Source organism: Equus przewalskii, chromosome 10 (genome assembly GCF_037783145.1).
Source record: "Equus przewalskii isolate Varuska chromosome 10, EquPr2, whole genome shotgun sequence".
NCBI lineage: Eukaryota > Metazoa > Chordata > Mammalia > Perissodactyla > Equidae > Equus > Equus przewalskii.
This window is the reverse complement of record NC_091840.1, coordinates 34,015,113-34,041,300: the sequence shown is the minus strand read 5'-3', so window position 1 is coordinate 34,041,300 and position 26,188 is coordinate 34,015,113. Positions and strand designations below refer to the sequence as shown.

The following is a 26,188-nucleotide window of genomic DNA, read 5'->3' as shown; positions in this document are numbered from 1 at the left end:
GGACATCTTTTCATGCACCTGTTGGTCAACTATATGTCTTCTTTGGAAAAATATCTATTCAGGTCCTTTGCTCATTTTTTTAATTGGGTTATTTGTGAGTTTTTTTGCCACTGAGTTGTATGAGATCCTTACTTATTTTAGATATTAACCCTTTATCAGACATACGGTTTGCAAATATTTTCTCCCATTCCATAGGTTGCCTTTTCATTTTGATGATTATTTCCTTTGCTGTACAGAAGCTTTTTAATTTGATGTAGTCTTATTTGTTTATTTGCTTTTCTCACCTGTGCTTTTGGTGCCATATCCAAAAAAAAAAAACTCATTGCCAAGACCAATGTCAGGGAGCTTTTTCTCTATGTTTTCTTTTAGGAGTTTTATGGTTTCAGGTTTTACATTTAAGTCGTTAATACTTTTCAAGTTAATTTTTTTTTGTATTGTGTAAGATAAACGTCAAATATCATTCTTTTGCATGTAGATATCCAGTATTCCCACCGCCATTTACTGACGAGATTATCCTTTCTCCCATTGTGTATTCTTGGCACTCTTTTCAAAGATTAATTGACCCTATATATATGGGTATATTTCTGGGCTCTTGATTCTGTTCCATTGGTCTATGTGTCTGTTTTCATGCCTGTACCATACTGTTTTGATTACTGTAGCTTTGTAATATAGTTTGAAATCAGGAAATGTGATGCCTCCCACTTTGTTCTTTTTTCTCAGTATTGCTTTGGCTATTCGAGGTCTTTTGTGGTTCTGTACAAATTTTAAGATTTTTTTTCTATTTCTGTAAAAAATTCCATTACAATTTTGATAGGAATTGCACTGAGTCTGTAGATCACTTTGGGTAGTATGGCTATTTTAACAATATTAATTCTTCTGATCCATGAACACGGGATATTTTTTCATTTATTTGTGTCTTCTTCAATTTCTTTCCTCAACGTCTTACAGTTTTCAGAATACAGATTTTTCACCTCCTTGATTACATTCATTCCTAAGTATTTTATTCTTTCTGATGTTATTGTAAATAGGATTTTTTTCTGCTAATTCATTGTTAATGTATAGAGACACAACTGGTTTTTATATTAATTTTGTATCTTGTAACTTTGTTTATGAGTTCTCACAGTTTTTTGGTGGAATCTTTCAGGTTTTCTACATCATGTCATATCATCTGAAAACAGAGACAATTTTACTTCTTCCTTTCCGATTTGGATACCTTTTAGTTCCTTTTCTTGCCTAATTGCTCTGGCTAGGACTTCCACTACATGTTGAATAGAAGAGATCAGAGTGGGCAACCTTGTCTTGTTTCTGATCTTAGAGGAAAGCTTTCAGCTTTTCACTGTTGAGTATAATGTTAGCTGTGAACTGGTCATATACGATCTTTATTATGTTGAGGTACATTCCTTCTATCCTTAATTTGTTGAGAGTTTTTATCATGAAAAGATGTTAAATTTTGTCAAATGCTTTTTCTTTATTTATGGATATGATCATATGATTTTTAGTCTTCATTCCAGTAACGTGGTGAATTATATTTATTGATTTGTCTATGTTGAACAATCTTTGCATCTCAGGGATAAATCCCACTTGATCATGGTATAAGATCCTTTTAATATGTTGTTGAATGGGTACGGCAGGGAAATTAGGAGAGAAGTAGAAACTCTAGACTGAGGGAGAGAGCAAGTGTTTTCCTCGCTCTTCCTTCAGAGGCTATTTCCCAGAGCAGATTCTACGTTATGAGGTCCGGGTGTCCACCTACGCTCTGCAGGAAAATTTTGTCATCCTGCCATGTCTTTTAGTCCCATTTTTTTTCACAGGTCTCCTGTTTCTCTTAAGACTCAACTTCCCCTTGCCGAAAACTCTATTCTTCTTACCCATAAGACTCCTATCCCTTTTGCTCAGCCTTCAAGATCCAACTCAAAAGACATGTCCTCCTCAAAACTTTTACAGTCCCCTCTCCCTACCTCACCTTACCTTCACCATTCTTTCAGTTGAACTATCTCCCTCTCTTGAATATCTGGAACACATCATTTACTTTTCTTTTATAGCCCTGATCACCTTGAACCTTGTGACATACTTTAAGCTTATACCTTATCTCCCTTGATAGAGGTTGGCAACCATCAGCACTCTGTGGGCAGGGTCCATGTCTAGTTTAAGTCTGTGTTTCCCACGGCCCCCAGTACAGTGCCTTTGACATAGCAGGTTCTCATTAATGTTCATTGAATTAACCACTTGGCCCTTGCTACACCACAATTGCCATTCCCCTGAAGCTTGGGGTCCTGTATGTTCTCACTGTAGCTCCCTTGCCTACTTGGGAAATTCCCTCTGTCTCTTTCCTTCCTTTCTCTGTTCTTTCCCTCCACAACGATTCTCATCTCTCGCCCTTGCTGCCCTGCACCATCTCCTAGTTAAACCCAGACAATGCTCCTTTAGAGAGATGCCCTTTTGGCAGCTGCTGATCTCCCTTTCTACCTCCTGCTCTTCCTGATGTTTATACCCTTAGCTCTACTGATATGGACTGCCCTGGAGGCTCGCTCAAATGAGATTTCACCTGTGCAAAAATGATATGCGGGAAGGCCTCAAAGTATAACTTGCTCTCAGTCTCACCCAGCCCTAGGGAGAGCTCTTCTTGGAACTGAACTCAACATTAATAACATGGTGAAAAGGGGAGACAAGAGAGGCACCTGCCTTATAATCATGATGCATTAGCCTTTTTATGTGAGTTGTTTTTCTTGTGGGAGGCAAGACCTAACTTGTTCTAAATATAAACCCACACAATAAGCCAGATTCTACTGTAACATTTACCCATTTGCGGATCTGAAAATACCAAACTTGAAGGAAGAAAATATGCCTGTGCAGACTGGATTCTATCAGCTTGAATTTTTCTAGCCAATGCCTAAAACACACACACACACACACACACACACACACACACACAGCTTTTTAGAGAAATTTTTCTCACCATGCCTCTGTGCTGTAATTAAAGGGGAGGTGTATCTGCCACATTCTACCAGTGAGACTCTCAGGCTTAGAGAGGTCTGTTGATGGGTTCCAGGGCCTACAGCAAGAAATTGAATCTGGCTGGAAGATCTCTTTGCACAGTAAATGAACTTTCTTTGAACTCTCATCTCTCACTTTCTTATGCATGACACCTTTCTTTGAACTCTCATCTCCAAATTTTTTATACATGACACCTAAGTTTCCATTTTTTTCCCTTCCTAGGAAGAAAATTTTCGTTAGACAATGAGATGGATGGTGAGCAATTATGTTGAAAATCAACACAACTATAGCAGACACTACCAGTTGCCTACCCCACATATGTTCTCTCCTTCTTCCTTACTAACAGAATTTCTGTATTATTGAGGGCATCAATGTATACAGCTAAAAGACTAGTTTCCCTAAAAACCATATAGCCTCATGACTAAATTATGAACAATTAGATAAAAGCAGAAATGTTATAAGGGACTTGGGGACAGACTCTTTAGAGATGAATTTAATCAGCTGGAAGGTACAGTCTTTTGCTCTTTTTCCTTTTTCTTGTCTGGAATGTGGATGTGATGGCTAGATTTCCAATAGACATCTTGGACCATCACTAGCTATGCACTGGAATGGTTGATCTGTAAGATAAAAGGAACTGGGTATCTGATAACTGTGGAGCGGCCAAATCAGCCCTAAATATCTCTTTCTAAACCTGTCACATAAAAGAGAAATAAACTACCTTATTTAAGCCATTATCTTGAATTTCAATTATATATAGCTGAATCTAATCATAACTGACAAAATAAACAATCCTAGTAACAAATTTTATTGAGTTCTAAATGGACAAATTAGGATTTACTTAAATATCTTTCTTCCTCTCAAATACATTATTAAATGACTGCAAGCCAATCTATTTTAATTTTTAAATAATATCCTTTACCTTTGAGGATGTAGTGACTGTAAAGAGAAACAAAGAAGGCGCTGGGATGCTGATAAAGTTTGTTTCTTGATCAAGTGTGTTCAGTTTGTGAAAATACATTGAGTTGTACTTGAGACAGGCATACTTTTCTGCGTATATTTTATACATCAATAAAAAGTTTAAAAATATATCCATAGTAAATTTGCCTTTTTGAGTGGAATTACTAACCAGCTTAGTTAGGATTAGAGATTTCAAAAGGTTAAGTCCTCAGAGAATTGTGAAGACTGAATAAAATAATGAATAGAAATTACTCACTTTTAACCTATTGAATCATGCATCTCAGGAATATTTTTGGAGAACCCGCTATGCACCATGCACTCAGGGTCAGTTATTACTGTTAGCCCTAAGGTAATTTTTGCCTACTTGTGTTCCTCCCATAGACTATAAGCTTCATGGGGACAGGGACTATATCTATTTTGTTCATGTTGTACACACAGTTGTTTAACCACAGTGCCAGGCAAATAGTGGCTATTAATGGATGAATAACTGAATGAATATGTTATAGGTTAAATAACCTCTTGTGGACCACTAGGAGAATGTATTTCAGTTTCGAACAACTGACTCAGAAGTGATCTTTTGGAATTCATTTGTAAACTAGGGGCAATCTAGGGCTCTTCAGCATCGGTATTAAATCAAGAACTACAAGTAAAATTTCAGGCAATTCTCTTAACGCTTCAGAAATTATGTAGTCCAAAACATAAGAGGGTGAAAATCATAATGCAATTATCACAAGAAACCATAAAAAGCCTTTAACTACACTAGTTAAAAAGAGTGGAACAGATTAACTTCTTGATATCATAAGAAAAATGCAAACACTATGACTAACACATACCATATCAAAATAGAGCGTTTTCATTGCATAGCAAGAGAGAAAAGATGTCTGTGTTTTAAGCAATCAAAGAACAAAATTGAAAATGCAAGCAACTGGAAAATGGCAGTCTATAGAAATTTCCTGTTAAAATACAGTAAATGTATGACTATAAATTTTCTATGTAATTTAGAATATACTCTTTGGTAGCTTTGAAAACTTGTCTAGATTTCAAAATGAGAGAAATATCAGTGTGACATCTGTAGGGAACCTATTTTTGGGGTACATGCCCCAGCCCACAATCCCTTCTGTGAAAACTGCCTCTTTGACAGAAGGGCAAGTCTACACGGCCATTTTTGTCATGTAACATTCCAGCCACAGCTTATTGGACAATTGGAGAACTCTTGACCTGAGCTGAACCAATCAGAATCTTTCTTCTGAAAACCTGAATCAGTAGGCACTGAGTCTGAAGACAGTGGTGGGCTCCAGAATGGGAAGGTCAGCTAGAGTTGGGGCTTACGTTGGCACCAAGGCTACCCAAAGTTTCACAAAAGCCAAAAGTAAAAGGGGGCACAAACTGTAAGTATGCAAAGGAAGCCTGTTTGAAAACAAAGTAAAATGGAATATTCATGCAAAAAAGTGCAGAGGCAAGACACCAGAGGTAGGTGGCAAGATACAAGAACAGCTCTGTTTCTGAATTTTCAGTTCCCATGAAGCGACTGGCTGACTTTGTTTCTTGCTTCTTTTAATCATTAAATTAATCTCTAAAGTAATCAACTAACACCCCTGTCCCTTCCCAGTGTCCCTAACCCTTCTTTTTATTTGAACAAATATTTCTTCAGCACCTACCATTTGTCAAACACTGTTCTTTGCACCAAAGATACAGTAGTAAACAAAAGAGAAAATAATCATGTAGTTATTGGGGTCAAGTGGGATAATTATAATGAACATACAAGCAGATAATTTTAACACAGAGAAGTAAAGGCAATGACAGAGATAAGCATAGGATATTATGGGAGAAGAATACCTTACTTGGCTTAGGGTGAGCCTCACCCAACATTTTATTTGAAACAGTTTAAGTTTTGTCTTGACACCAAAAGAACAAAAGAACTCCTCCTTAAACATTTTATTCAAATATATTTACATTTTTTCTCCTTATCCCTCACCTCCAACGAGTGGTTAAGAATGCCAAAGGCCCACTTAAATTAGAATTTAGGCTCCACCACTCATTAGCGGGTGACCTAGCACATATCACAGAATCTCTGTATGCATCAGTTTTTTCTTTCACCTCATGAGGTTGCTGTGAAGATGCAAGAGGGTAATTCATATGTAGAGCTTTAGAAGTATGCCCAACATTTGGTAAGTGCCAACAACTGTTAGTTACCCTTATTATTATTATTATTATTATTATTATTATTATTAAGGCTAAGTTAATCTTGTGTTTCTTGCGATTTGAAGAAGTGTCAGCTGGGAAAGGCTGAGTGGCAGTATTTGTTTACAAGTGATTGCCATGTTTAAAGTCTAGTTCTCAGCTTTGCTAAACTAAACTGTGTCAGTATATACAAAGACTAGCTCACGCTAGCCATACTGGCATATATATATATATGCTAGTACACTGGTATTACATTTGCACGTGTATACACACACACACACATATATATATATATGCCAATGTACTATTGTACTAGTTATTTTATCAAAACAAATTTTATTTGTCAAATACTTGGAAGTTCTGGTGAAGGTACCTGGATCCACTGATTCAACTGCTATCAGAGACTCAAGCTGACCGCTCTCTTCCATTAACATATTCTCTTTACAGGCAGAATAAAAGACTTTTTTTCTTAGTAGTTACCTCAAGCCAGGCCTGTTCCCTGAGGGTACTCCCAGGCCACCTTGATTGAATTTTGGGTGTACCAACTCTTCAGTCTTCCTTTAACAGCAGACTTCTTAGATCTGTCATTCCTGCTGATGTATGATCTCATCCATCAAAAGAACTTTGATTCTTTTCTAATTTTATTTTTCAGAGGGAAATCTTAACTTCACCTTTAGGGGTACCTTGCAGTAATCCTCAATATGAAAGATCATGTCAACCATTTAAATATAACTTGATTCCATTTCAAATTACTACGTACTTTGGCCATAATAAAATGAATTAATATTCCTTAAGATGAGTTGAGTTTAAAATTGTCTTTCTCCCATCTTCTTGGAATCCTTGCTATTTACTTACCTCCAGGGGGGCAACTGCTTACAGCTTTGACTCGTCTACGTGAGAGAGTACTTGGCACTTAAAGATGCTTTAATAGCTACCACTCTACAGAACAGATGCTTGTGTGTTTCGTGGGCATCATAAATATTAAGAATGATGTTATATGGTTTGGAAAGCACTTCCCATTAATTGTTAATGCTCACTGTGTGGATAAGAGAGGGAGATTCCTTGGGGGAAAATCAAGATATATGTTTATGTCTAACATTACTGTATTTCAATTTCAGGGCTGAAGCTGGAGAGAATTAGTCTCTGATTCCTTGAATATCATATGAAAATTCTAATTAATGTAATACTTGAGTGTCCCTTCTTCCTTACAGCTCCATAGTGAGATATGTAATGTGAAACTATAACAGGAGATATGCTGGAATGAGAAGGCAGAGTTGGATTCAAAGGCCAGCTTGATCTCTTCCTGGCTCAGTGATCATAGACTTACTTAGCCTTTCTGAATTTAGTCATTTAACCTGTAATATAGAGGCTAATAACACCTATTTCCTAGGGTTGTTATGATAATGTAATAATAAATACGTGTAAAGATCCTAGGTCAGTACCTGGATTACACTTAATTCTGTTTTGTTTCAAATTAGAGACAGTAAGTGTTTGGTGTGGTCCATGAACAAAAAAGGCCCATGTGTGACTAAGTTCTTTGAATTTTTGGCAACTTAAGATTGCTCAGGGTTTCTCAGGCTTTGCCCAGTGAGACTTCAGGTTCTTCATTGATGTCTCACACACAGGCCTAGCTCCTGTTGATCTTTCCCTAGCTGCCCATGGCATTTATTCATTCATTTATTGAGGGCTCACTGGGTATCACGAAGACAAAATGGTCTCTGACCTAAGCAAGCTCATAGTCTGGCAGAGGACAAAAATGCAAAAACAATTACAATATTATGTGATAAGTATTACCTCTAATCAAGGCAAAGTAGAGGACTGTAGAAGGCCAGAGGGAGCACACAGTTCCATTTAGTTGAGGGACACAGCTGTATTAAGGAGTGAGAAATCCAGGTACCTGTTCCAGGCACCAATACATTTGAGATGCCATGAAAACCAGAAATGTGCTAGTTAACTCAGGTTTCTGTATGAAACTCCTTACCTTCCTGGTGAAAGATAATTTGGTTTTGCTTCCACCAAAGAAGACAATGCTTTCATGTGAAAATTTTAAAAAACAAAAACTTCCTTTTCAGAGCTGACCTATGTCTGTTGATTAGTTTTGCCACGAGCAGCTGCATGTGAAGTCAACTGAAATTCTGAAATCAAATCATGCATAGCACCAAGCTGTTTTTTCTGGAATGAATTTTAAACTATTGAACAAAGCCTAAATTCTAAATTCTTTGGTATGTCTCCCAAGTAGTCTGATTCAGTAAATTGCAAAAGAAAATAGAAATGAGGACAAGAATTACAGCAAAAATGACATTCCTTTTTTCCAGAATGTTGACTCTACTTCAGCCAGTGCGAGTGGTTGAATTTCTTTTTTTAATATAACAATAAAAATATTAGTTTTTCCCTAACCCTACCTAATAAATATTTTAAGTATAACATTTTGAAGAGGCACCAAATTATTAGTCTGTCTGAGAGACTTTCGTGTCTCAATCTTTCCCTGGAAGAAGAATGGAATGGGAAAGGCAATGCAAGGAAGGTGACTTGTGGCTAACTCTGGGGATGACGTTTGTCTGGGAGGAAGAAAAGGAAAAAGAGAAATGCCCTCTCCTCCCTCAAATTCACCATACCAAAGTCTCTGACTTCTTACACATGCTGCTTTCTCTCTTTGGAATGGCCTCCCGTGCATCTGCCCATTTCACCACCATGCTGGTGAGGCATAACCATTTGGTTTATAAGCATTTCTTAGAAACTTTCCCAAATTGGCAAACCCACTGAGATAACTGCCAAGATATTTCTTGACACATTATTTTGACTTAAGGTTATTAGTTACGATTCCCCTGAGGTATTGGATGTTTATTAGTCTTGGGTATGTGCACTTGGGAATTATCTGCATTCTGTAAACCAATGTGAGGGAAGAAGAGAATATAGCCACTGGCAAAGGAATTTAGTTAGTTGCTCTTTTTTTTTTTAAGATTTTTAAATTTTTTTCCTTTTTTCTCCCCAAAGCCCCCAGTACATAGTTGTATATTCTTCGTTGTGGGTCCTTCTAGTTGTGGCATGTGGGATGCTGCCTCAGCGTGGTTTGATGAGCGGTGCCATGTCTGCGCCCAGGATCCAAACCAACGAAACACTGGGCCGCCTGCAGCGGAGCACGCGAACTTAACCACTCAGCCAAGGGGCCACCCCAGTTAGTTGCTCTTTTAGGTACAAGGAAGTAAAATCCAGGAACTTCTTCCCTTGAGCTTCAAAGGAAAAGCTTCCCTTTAAATCCTAAAGTGGAGAAAGTGCCTCCTGGTACTAGTGGCTCTAAGCCCTTCACTCCATGGAGGGTAGCCAAGGAAAGTTGAGCAGGACTGATGGTCTGAGTAGGGTTCTCCAGCTTCAGGCTCTGTCTCCCCCAAGCTCAGCCAAAGGGTGATGGTAAAAGCAAAGCCTGGAATTTGGAAGGCAGCTATGCTCACCACTATACCAGCAACGCTGCATCAAAGCCTGGAATTTGACTATAGCAAAACTCTACACCCATCGCAAACCCAAGGTCTGCTCAGGGGGGTTCACCTCATTCCTCTGTGCCTTTAGACTCCCCTCATACTCTGCCTAGGTGAAGATGGAACTCTTTATACTATAGGATACTATAGGTCATGGAACCCCTAAAGTAGAGCAACTTCATATCTCCCTAACTCCTTAGCTTTTTTAACCTCAAACTCCTATGAGTACATCTGTAATCTCTGTACTTTAGAAGGTCACGAAAGTAGATTTACTACTTTTGTAAGTAATTTCCCAATTTCCAACTAGGAAAATTCGGACAATGGAAAAGGCACTTTAGAATCATAGAATATTAGTGCTTCTCAGAGGATGTTGTCCAGCTACCCCATTGTACAGATGGGTAAGCTAAGGCCCAGAGAGGTGAAGTGTCTTGGCCAAAGTCATATAGCTTCTTAGTGAAGAAATTAAGACTAGTACCCAGGACTCCTCAACCAAATGCCCTTTTCACTTTTCTACTCTCACTTCCATACAAAAATGCTGGTAGAACTCAGAATATCATAAGAAAGAAGACTTATGAGGCAGGCTGGCATGGTGAAAACAGCCCATGAGTTGAAATGGGAAGAACTGAATGAGTTCTAATCATAATTACTGAGTACGTAATGTTTCTGAACCCAAGTCTCAGTTTCTTCATCTACAAAATGAGATAGTTTTATTATAAGACTGTTGTGAAGATGAAAGTACTTTATAAATAATAAAGCATTAACAAGGAGCTCTACATAAGAGGTCTGAGTTGGGGGAAGAGCAAGAAGGGACAGTTTACAAATTATGCTTTAGGGCTCTGAAATTGTGTGCAAAGTGTTTCGTGTTTGTGTGTTTTCTAGGAAGAGGATCCATAAGTTGCATTAGATTCTTATTTCCCAGACAAGGTTAAGAAGAGCCACTGATGTTAGTACTCAACACCACTATCATTGATTTGAGAACTGTTCTAGTTCCACAGAAAGATGAACAAAACTTAATCCTTGTGCTAAACGTACATTTTTGAGAAATTCACAGAGTTGCCAGATAAAATATAGGTTACAAATTAAATTTGGACTTCACATAAACAAGAAAACTTTTTAGTATAAGTGTGTCCCATGTAACATTTACCTGAAATCCAAGTTTAACAGAGAATCCTTATCTTTATTTGCCAAATCTGGCAACTCTAGAAATTTACTCTCACCAACAGAGAAAAGGTGACTCATGTTTTGGTAAGCTTGCCTCCCATATCTTGTTGTGACACTGTCCTATTGGCAGAGAGCAGGATGGGGATGATAATGTGTTCAAGAAGCAAAAACGGAAGTAAGACAGGAGCCACACTGAAGATTAGACACCCTAGGGATCATTTTGAATTAAAACATGTCACTTTCTTGATGCCACAGCAGGGGCAGATTCAAGCTTTGTGTAACCTGAAATCTATAAAATGTTGGGGACCCTCTCTAAGAAAAAAAATGCAGAGTCAGAAGAACAAAATCAGGTATAAAAGTATATGTTTATTTAAATGAGGAAAGAATTACAACAAACTCCTAGAACCTTGATGCTTAGAACAGTGCCTGGTATGTAGCAAGCACTCGATAGCTCAAAAAAATAGAGAGAGGATCCTGGAAAGATGGAAGAGTAGGAAGCACCAGAAATCTGTCTGTCCACCTAGATAATAATTGCACTGGCAGAATCTGTCTGATGTAATTTTAGAACTCTGGAGTCTATTGAAGGCTTACAACTTTCAGAGGAAAGCCGGATGGTAAATTGTGGTTAATTTTGGTCAATTTCAGCTCTTAGCACAGAAGCAGCTACCCATCCCTCACACCTCAGCTCCACTGTAGAAAGCTGTGCATCTATTCCTGGAGCAGCTTGCACACAGTTCATGGAAGCCAAAGTGGGCAAAAAGGACCTTGTCCTCCAAATAACAGGGATCTGTGCTCTGATCACTGATTGCTGCTTCTGATGACAGAGGTGCAGATAAAGAGGCTGTGGCCATTGTTGTTGCACATTGGCCCCTCATTGATGCAAGGCCCTCCCCCACTGATTTCCAGAGGATTTAATGAGCCAGTGTCTTTTTCCCCTCTTCGCCTTTTATTTTAACCCTTTTGGGAGCTAGACATTGAAGACTAGGACATTCAAAAGCAACGCATATAAAGGGGAAATTAAAAAGTCATTGTGCATGCCCAGGGGAAGGCACAGGCTCAGAAAAGACCTGAGAAGACCTTAAGTTTACACCTCAGGCTAATTCTTAGCATAGAGAGAGCCTACAATAATTAAAAAACAAAATAAAACAAAACAAAAAACTAGAACTAAAAATAACAAACCCTGGGGAAGGGGGAGAATCTGATTTCCAGAGTTACCACATTATTACATTCTAATTATTAGAGTATTACGTTCAGTGTACAGCTTTCAACAATAAACCACATGGCATACAAAGAAACAGGAAAATATGGGCCATTCAAAGAAAAAAAAAAATCAACAGTAACTGTCCTTGAAAAAGACATGATGGTGAATCTACCAGACAAAGACTTTAAAACAACTGTCTTAAAGGTGCTCAAAGGACCAACGGAAGATGTGGAGAAAGTCAAGAAAAAGTCAACAGAGAGATAGAAACCTTAAAAGAAACCAAAAAAAATTCTGGAGCTGAAAAGTACAATAATTGAAATAAAAAGTTCACTAGAGGGATTCAAAGACAGATTTGAGCAGGCAGAAGAAAGAATCAATGAACTCGAAGATAGGATAATGGAAATTATCCAGTCTGAGAAACAGAAAGAAAAAAGATAGAAGTGAACAGAGACAAAGGGAACTGTGGGACACCATCAAGTGGACTAAAATACACACTGTGGGAGTCCTAGAAGGAGGAGAGAGAGAGAAAAACTTAAAGAAATAACAACAAAAAACTTCCCAAATTTCATGAAATACATGCATATAGATATCCAAGAAGCTCAATGAACTCCAAGACGAACTCAAAGAGACCCATACCAAGATACATTATAATCAAACTGTCCAAAGACAAAGAGAGAATTTCAAAAGCAGCAAGAGAGAAGCGACTCATCACTTACAAGGAATCCTCAATAAGATAATCAGCAGATTTCTCATCAGAAATTTCAGAGGCCAGAAGACAGTGGGCTGATGTATTCAAAGTGCTAAAAGAAATGCACTGTCAACCAAGAATCCTATACAGGCATACCTTGTTTTATTGAGATTCACAGATACTGCATTTTTTTATAAGACTCTCCACTAACAAAAAGATTATGACTTGCTGAAGGCTCAGATGATAGTTAGCATTTTTTAGCAATAAAGTATTTTTTAATTAAGGTATGTACATTTTTTTTAGATATAATGCTATTGCACACTTATAGTATAGTGTGAACATAACTTTTATATGCACTGGGAAACCAAAACATTTGTGTGACTCATTTTATTATGGTATTCACTTTATTGCAGTGGTCTGGAACTAGACCCTCAATATTTTTTTTATTAAGATTATGATAGATTACAACCTTGTGAGATTTCAGTTGTACATTATTGTTAGTAATGTTGTGGGTACATCACTTCACCCTTTGTGCCCTCCCCCCACCCCCCTTTTTCCCTGGTAACCACCGATCAGTTCTCCATGTCTATATGTTAACTTCCACCTATAAGTGGGGTCATATAGAGTTCGTCTGTCTGGCTTATTTTGCTTAACATAATACCCTCAAGGTCCATCCATGTTGATGCAAATGGAACAATTTGGTCCTTTTTTATGGCTGAGTAGTATTCCATTGTGTATATATACCATATCTTCTTTATCCAGTCGTCAGTTTCTGGGCATTTAGGTTGGTTCCACGTCTTGGCTATTGTAAATAATGCTGTGATGAACATAGGGGTGCATGGGATTCTTGGGATTGCCGATTTCAGGTTCTTAGGATAGATACCCAGTAGTGGGATAGCTGGGTCATAGGGTATTTCTATTTTTAACTTTTTGAGAAATCTCCATACTGTTTTCCATAGTGGCTGCACTAGTTTGCATTCCCACCAACAGAGTACGAGGGTTCCTTTTTCTCCACAACCTCTCCAACATTTGTCACTTTTGGTTTTGGATATTTGTGCCAATCTAACAGGTGTAAGGTGATATCTTAGTGTAGTTTTGTTTTGCATTTCCCTGATGATTAGCGATGATGAACATCTTTTCATGTGTCTATTGGCCATACTTATATCTTCTTTGGAGAAATGTCTGTTCATTAGACCCTCAATATTTTTAAGGTATGCCTGTTTTTGGCAAAATTGTCCTTCAAAGTTGCTGAAGAAATTAAGATATTCCCAAATAAACAAAAACTGAGAGAGTTTGTGACACTAGACCTACCTGCAAGAAATACTAAAAGGAGTCCTGTGGGTTGAAATGAAAGGACACTACACAGTAACTTGAAGCTGTATGAAGGAAAAAAAAATGTAAGGGTAAATACATAGGCGATTATAAAGCTAGTATTATTGAAACAATGGTGTGTAACTCTACTTTTTGTTTTCTATACAAGTTAAGAGAATAACACATTAACATACTATTACTTTATATTTCTGGACACAATATATAAAGTTGTAATTTCATGACATCATCAACTGAAAGAAGTAGGGATGGAGCTGTTAAGGGAGTAGAATTTTTGTATGTTATTGAAGTTAAGCTGGTATAAATTCAAACTCCAGTGTTATAACTAAAGTTATAGGATGTTAAATGTAATCCCCATGGTCACCACAAAGAAAAAAGCTAAAGAATATACACAAAAGGAAATGGTAAAGAAATTTAAATGCTTCGCTACAAAAAAAAAATCAAACTAAACACAAAAGAAGATAGTAATGCAAGAAATGAGGATCCAAAAAGCTATAAGGCATATAGATAACAAATAGAAAGATGACAGAACTAAGTCCCTCCTCATCATTAATTACTTTAAATATAAATAGATTAAATTCTCTAATCAAAAGACAGATTGACAGAATGGATAAAAACACATGATCCAACTATATATTGTCTATAAGACTCACCTTAGGTCCAAAGACATAAATAGGTTGGAATGAAAGGATGGAAAAGGATATTCCATGCAACAGTATAATGGCTATATTAATATCAGACAAAATAGACTTTAAACCAAAAAAAAAGGCTACAAGAGACAAAGAAGGACATTATATATTAATACAAGGGTCAAAATAGCAAGAAGATAGAACAGTTATAAGCATTCATGCACCTACTAACAGACATCAAAATACAGGAAGAAAAATTTATAGAATTAAGGGAGAAATAGACAGTTCTACAACATGAGTTGGAGGCTTCAGTATACAATTCTCAATAACAGATGGAACAACTGGATATCCACACGCAAAAAAATGAAGTTGAACCCTTCCCTAAAACTATATACCAAAAGTAACTCAAAATGAATCCATGACCTAAATGTAAGACCTAAAACTACAAAACGCTTAGAAGAAAACATAGGGCAAAATCTTCACAACATTTGATTTAGCAATGGTTTCTTGGATAAGACACTAAAGGCACAGACAACAAAGAAAAATAGACAAATTAGACTTTATGAAAATTAAAAATTTTGTGCATCAAAAGACCCTATCAAGAAAGTAAAAAGGCAGGCCAGCCCCAGTGGCCTAGTGGTTAAGTTTGGTGTGCTCCGCTTTGGCAGCCTGGGTTCAGTTCCCTGGTGCAGACCTACACCACTCATCTGTCAGTGGCCGTACTGTTACAGCAGCTCTCATACAAAAAGAGGAAGATTGGCAACACATGTTAGCTTGGGAAAATCTTTCTCACCAAAAACAAAAAAAAGGAAGAAAGAAAGTAAAAAGGCAACACGAAGAATGGGAGAAAATATTTGTAAATCATATCTGATAAAGGATTAATATCCAGAATATATAGAGAATTCCTAAAACTCAACAATTGGGCAAAGGACTTGAGTAGACATTTCTCCAAAGAAGATATACAAATAGCCAATAAGCACGTGAAAAGATTCTCAACATTACCAATTATTAAGGAAATACATATCAAAACTACAGTGAGATACCACTTCACATCTATTAGGATGGCTACTAATAAAGAAACAAAAAATAAGTGTTAGCAAGGATATGGAGAAATTGGAATCCTTGTGCACTCTTGGTGGGAACATAAAATGGTACAGCTGCTATGGAAAATGATATGGAGTTCTTTAAAAAATTAAAAATAGAATTACCATATGATCTAGTAATTCTTCTTTTGGGTATATAACCCAAAGAGTTGAAAGCAGAGTGTCAAAGAAGTATCTGTGTCCCCATGTTCATAGCAGCATTATTCACAATAGCTAATACATAAAAGCAACCCAAGTGTCCATCAATGGATAAATGGATAAGCAAAATATGCTATACACACACATATTTTAATATACCCTACAATATTGGTATATTACTCAACCTTAAAAAGGAAGGAAATTCTGATATATGCTACAACATGGATGAACGTTAAGGATATGCTAAGTAAACTATGCCAGTTACAAAAAGACAAATACTGTATGAGTCCCCTTATATGAGGTACAGAGAGTAGTTGAATCATAGAGACAGAAAATAGAATGGTGGTTGCCAGGGGCTGAGGGGAGGAGGGAGTTATTGTTTAAGGGGTTTCGAGTTATAATTTTGCAAGAAAAGAGTTCTGGAGATAGATGGTGATGATTGCGTGACAATATTAACGTATTTAATGCTTCTGCACTACACACTTAAAAATAGCTAAGACAGTAAATTTTGTTATATGTATTTTACCATGGTAAAAAAAATTGGAAAAAAATAGTAGAAATCAATGTTTCCTGTCCATGACAGGTAACATAAATACTATCCGGGTGGTCGAAAATTGCACCAATACTTTGGATTTATGTAATTGATGAAGGATTAATACCTTGTACACAAGGGTACTTAACAAGTATTTGTTAATGAATGTTTCATTTCTCATGGGGATGTTCCCCAGGAAGGAAGAGTAGAGAGATTTCACGATAATCTGCATGTCACACTTCTCCACTTAATTAAAGATACTTGGGAAAACATCTATATGGATTTTTGAAAGCAATATATAAGTTGTATCTTTTCTCAAGTTAACTTTTGCTTTCTTTTTTTTGAGCATTTTGGATTACAACTGCATGGTAGAAATTTAAAGTTGAGAGATACTGGTTTTGGGGGCCAGCCCCGCGGCTGAGTGGTTAAGTTCACGTGCTCTATTTCGGCAGCCCAGGGTTTCGCTGGTTCGGATCCTGGGCGCAGACATGGCACCGCTCACAAGGCCATGTTGAGGCAGCGTCCCACATGCCGCAATTAGAAGGACCCACAACTAAAATATACAACTATGTACTGGGGGGATTTGGGGAGAAAAAGCAGGAAAAAAAAAAGAAGATTGGCAACAGTTGTTCACTCAGGTGACAATCTTTAAAAAAAAAAAAGAAATACTGGTTTTCATATTTTATATAGCCATTTTCCGTTTTCCTTAAAATGAAGATCCCTTGTCCTTTGAAATAAACTGTCCACAACAAGTAATATGCTCATTATTGATTCTACAAATTACTGGCAAATATAACATAGTAATTGTCCAGTTAGTCTTTGTAGTAGATACATCAATATAATAAATGCCAGGATTTTTAAAAAAGTAGCCTATCTACATAATTTCTTTTTCACATAAGTTGTATAGATTTTTTAATGAAGTTTTTTTTCCAGTTTAAAACTCTGCTTTGAAAAATATACAGGCATGTATGGAATAAAGCCATATTTTTAATTTATTCTATGTTATGTGCCATAAGCAATACTAATAGAGAAATTCTTGACACAGTTCCTTCTCAAAGCATTTGAAAGTTCATACAAATTTATGCATGGAAAAACATATGAAAGGGCACCTATCAAAATGCTAGTAGTAATTTTCTCTGGGTGATAGTGAAATTACAGGCAATTTTTATCTTCTTTTTTCCCGGTCCATATTTTCTGATTTTTCTCAAGTAAACATATTAAAATGTAGAGTTAACTCAGAAAAAAGAATGCTATTACATGAGAAATGATCTTTAGGATATTAAACTTGACATTTGGAAGTCTGAGTTTTCCCTTAGCATATTTTATCACCAGTAATAGATTGGAACTACAGCTCACCTTGCCATCTGTTAAATGGGAATGAAGGAAATATCTTCTTCACACAGTTATTGTCAGAGCTGTAGAGAGCATATTTAAAGCACTTCGCATAGAGCCTGGCACATTGTATGTGCTTAATAAACTGTATTATTTGTTGTTACTATTAGTATATACTAAGATTATAAAAATCAACTCCCTAGGCACCCTTTAAGCCTATTTAACCATGTTCTCAAATCGACAGGTGGTAAACACTTGGATCCTTAAGAAAAACAGAGAATTGAGCTGCTTTTTTCTTTTGTTTTTAAAGTTTCAATTAACAAAATATTTCAAACGTTCAGAAAATAACATAAGAAACCTACTCTCTTTCTTACCTTTCTTAAAATACTACAGATATAAATAAAGCCATAACCTCTCCTTTGCCCTATCTTCTCTCCCCTCAGATAATCACTACCCTAAAGCTGACTTGTGTTACTTCCATGAACAATTTTGTACTATTTCTACTTATATCCATACTTGCATCCATTGTTTATGTTCATAAGTAATATATATAATTGTTTATGTGTGGGGAAATATGAAGCCTAATCAGTAATTCCTTCCACTTGGGGTGCTTTTCTTCCCCATTTGCCTATCTTAAATAATAATACTACATTTGTATTTAATAAAACTTTGCTTTATCAATATGAAATGACTCCAATTAAAAACCTTGCATTCCATATTAATGCATGTTTAGCTTTAAAACAAATAAAATTATGCAAAGATAAGTCAAACCTCCCTGAAGGCTCCATGTAGAATAGTTTGTAATCCTTATTCTAATTATGATTTTTAAAACATGGAACTTAGAAAAGTAATTAGATCTTAATAAGTTTGTTCATTTATTAAATTGAGTTTTACTCTAAAATATTTATGTCCTTATGTAAACGGAACAGATTTAATGAATCAAGTTAACAAGGGGATGGAATTACACACAGAAATAAGATCTTTTTCCAAACCTTATTCAAATTTAAAGTGCCAAATTATTGTTGGAAAAGAATTACTAATTTTCCAAATTATTAAATCCTATCCCTTCGAATATTGTTTTTCAACCTGAAAATATAATTTGTGGAGAGCTGGTACTGCACACTATTAAATGTTACCAACGTATATACGGATAGAGTTATTACTAACAAATTGACGTCATCTTGAATGGTGAACCTACGCCATCTCCTGCTGGTTACCCCTTCTCTTCCTAAATAATCACAAAACACCCACTTTAAAAGCCATTCTAGGATTTTGTCTGCACTGGCTGCCAAACTCTCTTCTATGATTGACAGAATTGGGTATCTAATTCATTTCAAAAACCAGCAAGTCTTCACTCTTACAGCACTTCTGTTGTCCACATTTCAGTGAAAACGATGGCAACAGCTGAATTATCTCATCTGTAGGATCCGTCATTCTTCACTATATCCCTCTGGGCCAAGAGCTTTAAATTCAATGTTGTCATACAGTATTCTCTAAGCATCATTACCCCTATCAAGAGCTTTGCTTGTCTCTTAACCATCTTGTCACTTTTTCTAGTCAGAATATCATTCTTCTCGATAGCAGCAAATTAAGATTTGAGTAGATACCCTATCCTTTGCTTTTGCTTTTCCCTTAACATTATGCCATCCATATCAGAGAGTCTCGTCACTGCCATTGGTATTAAAAGCAATGAAAAGAATAAAAGAGCTGGGGCTACCTCCTTCAAGTTCTTATTTCTCCCCCTGAGAAGCAGTTAACATTCAGTTTCCTTCTTTTCTCCACACTTCTCTCCTCATTCATCCTTGATAGGGAAATAAAGTCCCTGAGGATTAGTGTAAGAGTTAAATAAGGTAACATATGTAAAAACCTTGGAACACTGCTTAGCACATACATAGTGCTCAACAAATTTTAGATACTATTAATATTTACCCAAAATAATCTACAATTTAAAGATAGACAAATAAGTCTTTCAACAAATGATAATAGAACAACTGAATATCAACATGCAAAAGAATGAATTTGGACCCCTTCCTCACACCTCACACAAAAATCAACTCAAATGGATTACAGACCTAAAGGCAAGTGCTAAAACTATAAAACTCTTAGATTAAAATATACGAATAAATCTTTGTGATTTTGAGTCAGGCAAAGCTTGCTTAGATATGACACCAAAAGCACGGCTGGCAAAAGAAAAAAATAGGTAAGTTAGACTTCACCAAAATTAAAAACATTTATGCTTCAAAGGATACCATCAAGAAAGAGAAAAGACAACCTACAGAATGGGAGAAAATATTTGCAAATCATATATCTGATAATGGACTGGTATCCAAAGTATATTTAAAAAACTCTTCCAACACAATAATAAAAAGATCAATAACTCAATTAAACATGGACAAAGGATCTGAATAGGCATTTCTCCAAAGATACACAAATGGCTGAGAGCAAATAAAAAGATGCTCAACATTAGGTAATGCTCAGCATTACGTTGGCATACTCATAATGTAAGGATTCTCAGCATTGGTCATTAGGGAAATACAAATCAAAACCACAAAGAGATACCACTTCACACCCATGGGGATGTGAATCAAAAAGACAGATAACGATGCAGACGAGGATGTGGAGCAATTGAAACCCCTAGACACTACTGGTGGGAATGTAAAATGGTGTATCCACTTTGAAACAGTCTGGCAGTTCCTCAAATGGTTAAACATAGAGTTACCATATGACCCAGCAATTCCACCCAAGAGAAATGAAAATACACGTCCACAAAAAAACTTGTACATGTATGTTTATAACAACATTATTCATAGTAGCCAAAAAGTGGAAACAACTCAAATGTCCATCAATTGATGAATGGGTGAATAAAATGTGTATATCCACATAATGGAAAATTGTTCAGCAATAAAAAGAATGGAGAACGGACACATGCTACAGCATGGATGAACCTTGAACATTATACTAAGTTAAAAAAGCCAGCCACAAAAGATCACATGGTTCCATTTTTATGAAATGTCCAGAGTGGTAAATCTATAGAGACACAAAGTACATTAGCGGTTGCAAGGGCTTCTGGGAGCTTGGGGTAAATAGGGAGTGATTACTGGGTTAAATGGGTATGAGGTTTCTTTTGGGGTGATGAAAATCCCCTAAAATTGACTGTAATGATGGTTGCACAAATCTGTGAATATACTTAAAAACCATTAAACTGTACCCTTTAAGTGGGTGAATTGTATGGTATGTGAATTATATCTCAATAAAGTTGTAGATAGATAGATAGAGTGAATTGCATTCAATAAAGTTGAAGATAGATAAATAGATAGATAGACAGATAGATAGATCAATTGATTGATTCAGGAATTTAGGAAATCTCCAAATGTTTGGGAAAGTTAGGTCTCAGCCCTCTGCTCACAACCTAAGGGATAAAATGAGTGATAATGGTCTGTGAATGTGAGCAGGGAAAACCTCACTTCTGGTCACCAAATGCGTGTGTTTCCCCCACAAAGCAATTCTCTGCAACATCAGCCAGGTATCCTAAAATTCAGTTCAATTCTGACTTAGCATCAGATCTCACAAGTCAAGGGCTCAGTCCCACAAGACTGCGCCCCTACTTCAGAGGCCAATCACAAGTTCCAGGTTATCACCTGTACTCCTGACAGACCGGCTATAAGTCAGGGTTCCCATGACCCCCCTTTTGAGTTCAATAATTGACTACAATGGCTCACAGAATGCAGGGAAACACTTACTTATATTTACTTGTTTATTACACAATAAAAGATATTATAAAGGATACAAAAGAAGAGCTAGATGGAGAGATACATAGAGAGAGGACTGGGAAGGTCCTGAACGCAGGAGCTTCTGTCCCTGTGGAGTTGGGGTGTGTAACACTTCCGGTACGTGGATGTGTTTACCAATCTGGAAGCTCTCCAAATCCCATACTACTGGCATTTTTTATGGAGGCTTCATCACGTAAGCGTGATCAATTAATAACTATTTCCAGCCCCTCTCTCTCCTCTGGAGAATGGGAATTGGGGCTGAAAATTCCAAGCTTCTAATCATGGCTTCTTCTTTCTGGTGGCCAGCCTCCATCCAGGAGCCCACTCAGAGCTGTCTCATTAGAACAAACAAGATTCCTATCACCCAGGAAATTCCAAGGGATTTAGGAGCCCTGTGTCAGGAACCAGGGTCAAAGACCAACTATTAGAACAAAAGACACTCCTAGCGCTCTTTTCACTTAGAAAATTACAAGGGCTTTAGGAGCTCTGAGCCTGGAACTGGGGTCAAAGTCTAAAAGTGAGAACAAAAGATTCTCCTAGCACCCCTATTTACAAGGATTTTAGGAGCCCTGTGTCAGGAAGGGGGAGGGTAGAGACCAATACACATATTTCTTATTATTTCACAGCATGATACCCAACCCTGTCTCTTCCCTAACCAAGAAATCTCTGCTTTCTAATAGAAAAGTCTGATCATGAGTTTGTCTTTTCTAGAAAATGCAGAAGTAATTTCTGTTTCATCTCCTGCTTTTCTATCTATCTATCTATCTATCTATCTATCTATCTATCTATCTATCTATCATCTATCTATCCATCTGTGTATACAGTTGACCCCTTCATTTTATGGTTTATTTAAAAATCCAGGGCTCCAAGAGGAAATGCACCCAGATGATGAATTTGTTAAGCCCACATTCTCAAATCTATAATATTTGGCAGGCAGGATCTACCCAAATATAAGGCAAAGTCTTGACTCAACTTAAACCACACTGAAGATGATTGAGAAACAATGTATTGTATTCAAAAAGAAGTTGAAACTATAATGTTTGAACTCAACTTTTTTTTCTTTTTAATGTAAACTCTGAGCTCCAGAGGGCAGAGTCCATGTCTTACTCATCTTTGCCTTACACTACCTCTGACGCATAGCAGATGTTCCATGAACCTTTGAATGAAGGAAAGAATGATTAAATAAACAAAATTACTTGTAGTGGGGTTATGTTCTTGGCCCTAATTCAGATATATCCAATTTTTCTAGTCTGGTAAAATCTTTTTGAATGCTGCTGCCGCCACCCAACATCTATATTTCTGTTATACTACATATAATTCTAATATGTATTTTTTTCATATTGTAATACTTCTGAAATCCTGATGCATCTCTTACGGTTAATTTATTTGGATAACGTGGTGTTATTTTTCCTGAAAAACTATTATGAAATCCATAGTGCATCTTACAATCATTGACACCTCAGAGTTAAGGAAACCAACTTGCCAAAAATAACTTGCTTTCAAAGCTTTGTGTCATCAGACAATTTGAGAAGTGTACATGTAAGTCATTTAAAATTGTTAAACAAGTAAAGGACAAGACAGAACAATCTAACAGGGATAAATTTAAGATCCGGAATTTGGGTCTAAAATTCAGCTGCATAGGCTCAAGATGAGGCATATGTGGCTCAAACGCAGTACAAAAGCAACAGATTTACAGTTTTCAATTAACTGCAAACTTGATAAGAATCAATCATATAATATTACTAGGCAAAAAGCAATCACTGTGAATAGAGTTTCCAGCTCAAGTTCGGAGCCTATCTTCTCCACTTCTTTCTGCCCTCTGGTAAAGTACTGGGCTACTTCTGCCCATACACTTGCAAAGTGAAGCTGTGCACACAAGCAAGCAATCAGAATGAAAAACAGAATGAAACGCTTACACAAAAAATAGTTGAAGGAATTTGAGTTGGTTGTCCATCCAATGACTGAAAGGGTAGCATGTCACCAAATAGCTGAATATTGTCTTGTGGAAGAACATTTTGGGATTGAATTAGAACGGATGTATGGCAGTTATTGGAGATATTAACTCAGTATAAGTTAAATCATACTGCTTTTCAAAAATGGATTGAGCTGCCTCTCAGACTAGCTCCCCATCTCTGAAGGTGCTTCTGCAAAAATTAGATGACATCTTGTAGAGAATTGTGGTAGCCATTCTCCAAGGTGGCCCCCATGATCTATACCTCCTGCTATTCATGATTTTGTGTCATCCCCTCCTTGACTGTGGGCTGGACTTAATGACTTATAATGAATAGAATAAGGCAGTACGCTGGTGTATGACTTCGAGACAAGGTCATAAAAAGCAATATGGAATCCTTCTCTTTTTCTTGTATCTCTTGCTCTAGGAAGCCAGCCGTCATGCATTGAGCAGCCCTATGAAGAAGCCCACATGATGAAGAACTGAAAGTTTCTTACCAATAGCCACGTGAGTGAGCTTGAAGTGAATCATCTAGACTCAGTCAAACCTTAAATTGATTGCATCCCTAGCCGACAGTTTGATTGCAACCTCATGAGAGATCTTGAGTTGGAATAGCCCAGCTAAGCTGCTCCAGGATTCCTGACCCTCTGAAACTGTGTGAGATAATAATTATGTTTTAAGTTGCTAAATTTTGGGGTAATTTGTTATGCAGCAATAGACAAGAAATACAGAGATGTTGTAGTTGGTTCAGGTATCTTGTTGGACTATTTTGTCTTTTATGGTCCCTTTGGCTTTCAGAGTCTATGATTAGGTATGAGAAAACATGTTTGCCTAGAAGATTATTCCTCTATGGGGAGTTAATGTTAAGCAGATGACAACAAATTGCCATTGATGTACATTATTTTTGGCCTGGAGAAATAGCTTTGTTCTGTACACCCTTACCTTAGTTGTGGTAATGAAGTCATACCTCTATAGAGTTGGCATCAGCTGGAAGGTATGATGGGAAAGGCTCCGGTCTCAGAATCTGAGATTCTAGAAGTCAGAAGGAGCACTGATTAGGAAACTCGGACACAAAAACCATTCAGAGAATCTTGGGGGTCCACTTCAGTTTCCTGCTTACTTCTTCTATGCTCCTTCTTGTTCTGGACCCATTTTTGGTCACCTGGTCCTGAGGATTTTTTTCCCTAGACATTATTTCATTTAATACTTTCAACAATCTCTTGAGGTCGGTTTTATTATTAACATCCTTTTAAAGAGAAGGAACTAATCCTGACTTTTTCTTTGTTTATCCATCCCAACTCTCCACTCATTTCTGGCTACCAAGTCTCTGTCTTAGAATCCTTCTTACAGGTAGACCCATTGTCCATCTCAACTCTCTCCCATTCCTTAACTCTCAGTTCCACCCTTGTACCTCCATCTATCTGGGCCTGATTGACTTATCTAGGTTTGCTTAGATGTAGGCTTTGCTCCACCTAACACCTGTGCTGTCCACTTCTGATTTACCAGATCTTGGGGTCATTATTCATTTCTGACCGTGTTCTAGGCCTAGGAAACTTCCCATTCAGCCAATGTTCCAGTCTGTCCTCTCCCTCCTTGCTGTCCTGGTCAGTTAGTCCTAGCACATGGACTCTGACAGACACAAAGGTGTTAGTAAATTTAGGAGTCTTTTTTGGCAGCTTTCAGAGCTATGTCATATTTTGAATACTCTCAGGTGGGGTATCCATCAAGGTTCATTCTATCCTGAAACCTAGATTTTTGTGATTTCCACTCTACACTTTGTTGTATACAATGGATCTTTCTTTTTATTATTATTATTATTATTTTATTGAGTTAATGATAGGTTACAATCTTGTGAAATTTCAGTAGTACATTATTGTTTGTCAGTTGTGTTGTAGGTGCACCACTTCTCCCTTTGTGCCCACCCCCGACACCCCCATTCCCCTGGTAACCACTAATCTGTTTTCTTGTCTACATTTTTAAATTCCTCATATGAGTGGAGTCATACAGAGATTGTCCTTCTCTAACTGGCTTACAATGGATCTTTCTTTTACTTAACTTCTTAAATGATTACCCAAGTTTTCCTCTTTGACAGGGAAACATTGAAATAATCTTTGGAGATTCATTTTAACCATTCATTTATAAAATTTTAAAGAAGGTTTTTAGATATGGCACTAGCGATTGCCCCTAAGGCTCTCAATACAAGTTAAATAAAACAGTGATTTTTCTTAGAATACAGAGCTGGGCCAGAATAGAGCCTGAAAAAAATAGTTACTGTTATAAACATGTTAATTAAGATACGCTTGAAAGTAACTAACTCATGAATCTGTCTACCTTGGCAACATGTATAAGATTCATGATTCCATGCCCAACATTTTTCTTTTGCACTCCAATATGGAGGCAAATCAGGCAAACACATACCTGTTTTCCTAAAGACTCTTGAACAAAACTTTGTACAAACCAGTGCCAACAGCTGCATTAAAAGTAGATGAGAAAGAGTTATTTTGGATGAGTTTAGCACCTATAAAATACTCAAGTAAATTGTGACTATTACTTCCAGTTAAATAGATGATCAAAGACATCCTCTCCTTTTGATCCTAGTTGTTCAGATTCTATTGCTTTCCTCATCCGTAGAATTCACTGGTCTATAGATAAAATCTGCAGAAACTTCAGCAATCAACAGGCAACTCCACAGCCTTTTAACTATATTGCTCTACTCTATTTCAGCATCTTATATTTTCCTACCACTTTA

The 26,188-nt window shown here is 36.9% G+C and overlaps 1 long non-coding RNA gene across 2 annotated transcripts in view; it reads right to left on the bottom strand.

Annotated features, from left to right (window-relative positions):
- LOC139074078 (uncharacterized) overlaps positions 1-26,188 on the bottom strand; it is a 154,724-nt gene that overhangs the window by 44,249 nt on the left and 84,287 nt on the right. For both annotated transcript variants that reach the window (XR_011523449.1, XR_011523450.1), the window contains exon 2: positions 24,382-24,471. This is a non-coding gene — a long non-coding RNA (uncharacterized lncRNA). The remainder of the gene's footprint in view (positions 1-24,381; positions 24,472-26,188) is intronic.